This window comes from Scyliorhinus torazame, chromosome 5 (assembly GCF_047496885.1).
Source record: "Scyliorhinus torazame isolate Kashiwa2021f chromosome 5, sScyTor2.1, whole genome shotgun sequence".
Lineage (NCBI taxonomy): Eukaryota > Metazoa > Chordata > Chondrichthyes > Carcharhiniformes > Scyliorhinidae > Scyliorhinus > Scyliorhinus torazame.
This window is the reverse complement of record NC_092711.1, coordinates 93,119,384-93,126,563: the sequence shown is the minus strand read 5'-3', so window position 1 is coordinate 93,126,563 and position 7,180 is coordinate 93,119,384. Positions and strand designations below refer to the sequence as shown.

At 47.1% G+C, this 7,180-nt stretch overlaps 1 protein-coding gene across 1 annotated transcript in view; it reads right to left on the bottom strand.

Moving 5' to 3' along the window:
* Positions 1–7,180, bottom strand: part of LOC140418954 (uncharacterized) — a 150,762-nt gene that overhangs the window by 117,454 nt on the left and 26,128 nt on the right. The gene's annotated exons all lie outside the window — the stretch shown is intronic.

The window sequence follows — 7,180 nt, the reverse complement described above, 5'->3', positions numbered from 1 at the left end:
AGATGTCGGCCCCTTCTACCAGTCGGTCATACATTTCACTACAGTTTCCTTTATCTAGTATGTTTGCGTCCAGTAACTCTTCCAGTAACGTCTGTCGTGGTGGTTGTGGGTATGGCCCTGTCTCCTTTCGTAGGAGGTTTTTTTAATTGCAGGTACCTTAGCTCATTCCCCCTGGCTAGCTGGAATTTCTCTGTCAGTTCGCCCAGTGTTGCGATCCTTCCATCCGTGTATAGGCCCCTGACTGTCAGTGTCCTTCTGTCCTTCACTCCTGCTGTAGTGTTTTTTGGGTGGGGATGGGAGCGCCACCGTGGCCAGGGCCCGGAGGGAGGTCCCCCTGCAGGAGGCCTCCTCCACGCGCACCCCACTCGGCTTCTGGCTCCTTGATCCATCCCCTTATTCGCTCGTCCGTCGACGCCCAGTGGTAAAGTTGTAGGTTTGGGAGGGCAAGCACCCCCCCCCACTGGATTTTGTTTTTTGTAAGACCTTCTTTGGGATCCTAGCATTCTTCCCCCCCCCCCCCCCCAATACGAACACCACGATTAGTTTGTCTAGTGCTTTGAAAAAGGCCTTGGGGATGTAGATCGGGATGGATCTGAATAGAAAGAGGTACCTGGGCAGCACATTCATTTTGATCATCTGGACTCTCCCCGCGAGGGAGAGTGGGAGTGTGTTCAATCTTTGCAGGTCCTTTTTTACTTCCTCTGTCAGACTGCTGAGGTTCCATTTGTGGATCCCTTTCCAGTCATGGGCTATTTGGATTCCCAGGTAGAGGAATTTGAGTCGGGCTTGTTTAAAAGGCAGTCCCGTTAGGGCTGCCCCACCTACTTGTGGGTGTACCAGGAAGATCTTGCTTTTGCTCATGTTGAGTTTGTAGCCCGAGAAGGTGCCAACTCTTTCAGGAGCGCGATGATTCCGTCCATGCTGCTCTGTGGATCTGAAATGTAGAGCAGCAGGTCATCTGCATAGAGTGAGACTCTGTGCTCTCTGCCTCCCCTTCGGATCCCCCTCCAGCTATTTGCTGCTCTGAGCGCGATTGCTAGTGGCTCGATCGCTAGAGCGAACAGCAGCGGGGTCAGTGGGCATCCTTGTCTGGTGCCCCTGTGCAGCTGGAAGTATTGGCAGTTGGTATTGTTGGTCCATACGCTCGCCATGGGAGTGTTGTATAGGAGCTTTACCCAGGAGGTGAACCCTGTCCAAGTCCGAACCGCTCCACTACCTCTGAGGTTTTTCCATTCGACTCTGTCGAAGGCCTTTTCTGCATCTAGGGAGACCATCACCTCTGGTGTTCTCTCCCCGGAGGGGGTCATTATCACGTTCAACAGGCACCTGATGTTCGAGGTAAGCTGTCTACCTTTGACAAATCCCGTCTGGTCCTCTGCGACCACCTCAGGTACACAGTCTTCTAACCTTTTGGCTAGGATTTTGGTCAGTATTTTGGCGTCTGCATTCAGCAGTGAGATGGGTCTGTATGACCCACATTCCATTGGGTCTTTGTCTTTCTTAGGTACCAGCGAGATTGAGGCCTGTGCTAGCGTGGGCGGCAGTGTGCCCCTCGCTAGCGAGTCTGTGCTGTCCCAAATTGTTTGTAGAATTCCCCGCCTGCATGGAGCTAATGCTGTCCATGATCTCTCCCAGTGCTAGTGGTGCTTCCAAGCCCCGTATTTTGCCCTCCCCCACGACTGGAATGTCCAGTCCATCAAGGAACCGTTTCATCCCAGACTTCCCCATTGGGGGCTCTGAGGTGTACAGCATACATCAACATTTTGATCAAACAGGGAGAGCCAGCATGGATTGGTGAAGGGACGGTGATGTCTGACAAATCTCATTGAATTTTTTGAAGAGGTGACTGAGGTAGTGGGCAGGAGAATGCTTAATCCAGAAATTAGGCACATGTGTGACAAAGGCAGTGTAGTATTAATGGGGGATTTTAACTTACACAAGATTGGGAGAGGCAGACAAGCAGCTATCAGAAAGGTAGTGAATTTCTGGAACATGTAGTTTCCTGCAGCAACATGTTCGAGATGTAACAAGGGGATCAGTAATAGATTTAGTTATGAACCAAATTCTATTAATGGCCTAAGTGTGCACAAACATTTATCAAATAGTGATCACAACATGATTGAACTCAATGTAGCGTTTGAAAGTGAAAAGCACGATTCAGATACTGGAGTTTCAGACTTGGGTAAGGCTGATGTTAACGGGATGAGGCAGAGACCGTCCACGGTAAACTGGGAACATCTGTTAACGGGTCAAACAACTGAAGATCTGTGGAGAATATTTAAGAAACATTTAATGAGATACAGCGCAAGTATATAAGAAGAAATGTTGCAGTTATATAAAGGGAAAGCAGGTGGACAAAAGTAGTGTCGGCCACTAAAAGCTGAAAATGGAGAGATTGTCAGTGATAATGGGAAAATGGCAGACGTGTTGAACAATTACTTTGCCTCAGTGTTTATAGTTGAAAAGGAGGATAACTTGCCGGTAGTCCTGAAAATGTAATGTTGATAGAGGACAGGAACTTAATACAATTAACATAAGTATAGCATCAGTAATTAGGAAATTAATGACACTGAAGAGTGACAAATCACCAGGATCTAATGGTTTCCAAGCGAGCGTGTTAAAGGAAGGAGGGGAGCACATTGTAGATGCCCAAACTATAAACTTTCAGAGTTCACGAGATTCAGGAGTACTCTTCCTGGATTGGAAAATTGGACATGTCACTCCACCTTTTAAGAAGAGTGAAAGGGGAAACCAGGGAATTACAGACCAGTTAGCCTAACATCTGTGGTGGGGAAATTGCTGGATTCTATACTTAGGGAAAGGGTAACTGAACAGCTTGAAAGATTTTGATCGATCAGGGAGAGCCAGCATGGATTGGTGAAGGGAAGGGTATACCTGACAAATCTCAGTGAATATTTTGAAGAGGTGACTGAGCTAGTGGACAGGAGAATGTCTATTGATGTTATTAACTTGGACTTCCAGGGGCATTTGACCAAGTCCCACATAAGAGTCCGTTAACGGAAGTGAAAGCCCATGGAGTTGAGGGAAAATTATTAACTTGGTTAGAACAAACAAAGAACAAAGATATGTACAGCACAGGAACAGGCCCTTCGGCCCTCCAAGCCCGTGCCAACCATGCTGCCCGACTAAACTACAATCTTCTACACTTCCTGGGTCCGTATCCCTCTATTCCCATCCTATTCATGTATTTGTCAAGATGCCCCTTAAATGTCACTATCGTCCCTGCTTCCACCACCTCCTCCGGTAGCGAGTTCCAGGCACCCACTACCCTCTGCGTAAAAAACTTGCCTCGTACATTTACTCTAAACCTTGCCCCTCTCACCTTAAACCTATGCCCCCTAGTAATTGACCCCTCTACCCCGGGGAAAAGCCTCTGACTATCCACTCTGTCTATGCCCCTCAGAATTTGGTCGACCTCTATCAGGTCGCCCCTCAACCTCCTTCGTTCCAGTGAGAACAAACCAAGTTTATTCAACCGCTCCTCATAGCTAATGCCCTCCATACCAGGCAACATTCTGGTAAATCTCTTCTGCACCCTCTCTAAAGCCTCCACATCCTTCTGGTAGTGTGGCGACCAGAATTGAACACTATACTCCAAGTGTGGCCTAACTAAGGTTCTATACAGCTGCAACATGACTTGCCAATTCTTATACTCAATGCCCCGGCCAATGATGGCCAGCATGCCGTATGCCTTCTTGACTACTGTCTCCACCTGTGTTGCCCCTTTCAGTGACCTGTGGACCTGTACTCCTAGATCTCTTTGACTTTCAATACTCTTGAGGGTTCTACCATTCACTGTATATTCCCTACCTGCATTAGACCTTCCAAAATGCATTACCTCACATTTGTCCGAATTAAACTCCATCTGCCACCCCTCCGCCCAAGTCTCCAAACAATCTAAATCCTGCTGTATCCTCTGACAGTCCTCATCGCTATCCGCAATTCCACCAATCTTTGTGTCGTCTGCAAACTTACTAATCAGACCAGTTACATTTTCCTCCAAATCATTTATATATACTACAAACAGCAAACGTCCCAGCACTGATCCCTGTGGAACACCACTGGTCTCAGCCCTCCAATTAGAAAAGCATCCTTCCATTGCTACTCTCTGCCTTCTATGATCTAGCCAGTTCTGTATCCACCTTGCCAGCTCACCCCTGATCCCGTGTGACTTCATCTTTTGTACTAGTCTACCATGAGGGACCTTGTCAAAGGCCTTACTGAAGTCCATATAGACAACATCCACTGCCCTACCTGCATCTATCATCTTAGTGACCTCCTCGAAAAAGTCTATCAAGTTAGTGAGACACAACCTCCCCTTCACAAAACCCTGCTGCCTCTCACTAATACGTCCATTTGCTTCCAAATGGGAGTAGATCCTGTCTCGAAGAATTCTCTCCAGTAATTTCCCTACCACTGAAGTAAGGCTCACCGGCCTGTAGTTCCCTGGATTATCCTTGCTACCCTTCCTAAACAGAGGAACAACATTGGCTATTCTCCAGTCCTACGGGACATCACCTGAAGACAGTGAGGATCCAAAGATTTCTGTCAAAGTCTCAGCAATTTCCTCTCCAGCCTCCTTCAGTATTCTGGGGTAGATCCCATCAGGCCCTTGGGACTTATCTACCTTAATATTTTTTAAGACACCCAACACCTCGTCTTTTTGGATCTCAACGTGACCCAGGCTATCTACACACCCTTCTCCAGACTCAGCATCTACCAATTTCTTCTCTTTGGTGAATACTGGTGCAAAGTATTCATTTAGTACCTCGCCCATTTCCTCTGGCTCCACACATAGATTCCCTTGCCTATCCTTCAGTGGGCCAACCCTTTCCCTGGCTACGCTCTTGCTTTTTATGTCCGTGTAAAAAGCCTTGGGATTTTCCTTAACCCTATTTGCCAATGACTTTTCGTGACCTCTTCTAGCCCTCCTGACTCCTTGCTTAAGTTCCTTCCTTCTTTCCTTATATTCCACACAGGCTTCGTCTGTTCCCAGCCTTTTAGCCCTGACAAATGCCTCCTTTTTCTTTTTGACGAGGCCTACAATATCTCTCGTTATCCAAGGTTCCCGAAAATTGACGTATTTATCCTTCTTCCTCACAGGAACATGCCGGTCCTGAATTCCTTTCAACTGACACTTGAAAGCCTCCCACATGTCAGATGTTGATTTGCCCTCAAACATCCGCCCCCAATCTATGTTCTTCAGTTCCCGCCTAATATTGTTATAATTAGCCTTCCCCCAATTTAGCACATTCATCCTAGAACCACTCTTATCCTTGTCCACCAGCACTTTAAAACTTACTGAATTGTGGTCACTGTTCCCGAAATGCTCCCCTACTGAAACATCTACCACCTGGCCGGGCTCATTCCCCAATACCAGGTCCAGTACCGCCCCTTCCCTAGTTGGACTGTCCACATATTGTTTTAAGAAGCCCTCCTGGATGCGCCTTACAAACTCCGCCCCGTCTAAGCCCCAGGCACTAAGTGAGTCCCAGTCAACATTGGGGAAGTTGAAGTCTCCCATCACCACAACCCTGTTGTTTTTACTCTTTTCCAAAATCTGTCTACCTATCTGCTCCTCTATCTCCCGCTGGCTGTTGGGAGGCCTGTAGTAAACCCCCAACATTGTGACTGCACCCTTCTTATTCCTGATCTCTACCCATATAGCCTCACTGCCCTCTGAGGTGTCCTCCCGCAGGACAGCTGTGATATTCTCCCTAACCAGTAGCGCAACTCCGCCTCCCCTTGTACATCCCCCTCTATCCCGCCTGAAACATCTAAATCCTGGAACGTTTAGCTGCCAATCCTGCCCTTCCCTCAACCAGGTCTCTGTAATGGCAACAACATCATAGTTCCAAGTACTAATCCAAGCTCTAAGTTCATCTGCCTTACCCGTAATACTTCTTGCATTAAAACATATGCACTTCAGGCCACCAGACCCGCTGTGTTCAGCAACTTCTCCCTGTCTGCTCTGCCTCAGAGCCGTACTGTCCCTATTCCCTAGTTCTCCCTCAATGCTCTCACCTTCTGACCTATTGCTCCCGTGCCCACCCCCCTGCCATACTAGTTTAAACCCTCCCGTGTGACACTAGCAAACCTCGCGGCCAGGATAGTTAGAAATTGGTTGAGTGGCAGGTGACAGAGTGGGGATAATGGGAAGTACTCTAATTGACAGGATGTGACTAGTGCTGTACCACAGGGATTTGTGTTGGGACCGCAATTATTCATTAATGACTTGGATGATGACATAGAAAGTCATATATCCAAATCTGCAGATGATACAAAGTTAGGTGACATTGTAGACAGGCTAGATGATAGCATTAAATTACAAGATAGGGTGGCATATGGCGCAGTTAGCAGTGGGACTGAGGCGCTGAGGACCCAGGTTTGAAGCCCGGCCCTGGGTCACCGTCCGTGTGGAGTTTGCACATTCACCCAGTGTCTGCGTGGGTTTCACCCCCACAACCCAATGATGTGCAGGTTAGGTGGATTGGCCAGGCTAAATTGCCCCTTAATTGGAAAAAAAAAATAATTTAGTACTCTAAATTTATTTTAAAAAAACAAAAAAATTGTAAGAAGATAGTGACAGACTAGAATGGGCAAAATTGTGGCAGATGGAATTCAAAGTTAGCAAATGTGAGGTTGTTCATTTTGGACCAATAAATGATAGAATCAGAAAATTCCTACAGTACAGAAGGAGGCCATTCAGTCCATTGAGTTTGCACCAACCCTTTGAAAGAGCACTACATCCAAGTTCACTCCTCTGCTCTGTCCCAATAACTCCTTAACTTAACCTACACATAGGGCGTAGTGTCGGCGGTTTACCGGGCTAATTTGGAAGAGGAGAAGGCACCACTGGAAGGGATCAAAGCAAAGTGGGAGGAAGAGTTGGGAGAGGGTATGGAGGAGGGGTTCTGTTGTGAGGTGCCCCGGAGAGTGCATGCCTTCAAGTTAAAATCACCACTATTCTTAGAAATCTCCCCCTGAACCAAAAAGGGTCAAAAAAGATGTTCTAAATGGTGAACAAGGATTTTCACTCCTCGATTCCTTCGCAGATTTAAGTAGGTGCTATTCAGGCCAAACTAGTGTTTCAAGTTAGAAGATATAATCTATATCTTCAAAGAAGGTTTTATCTACTTACCACTTAATAGCTTTGATC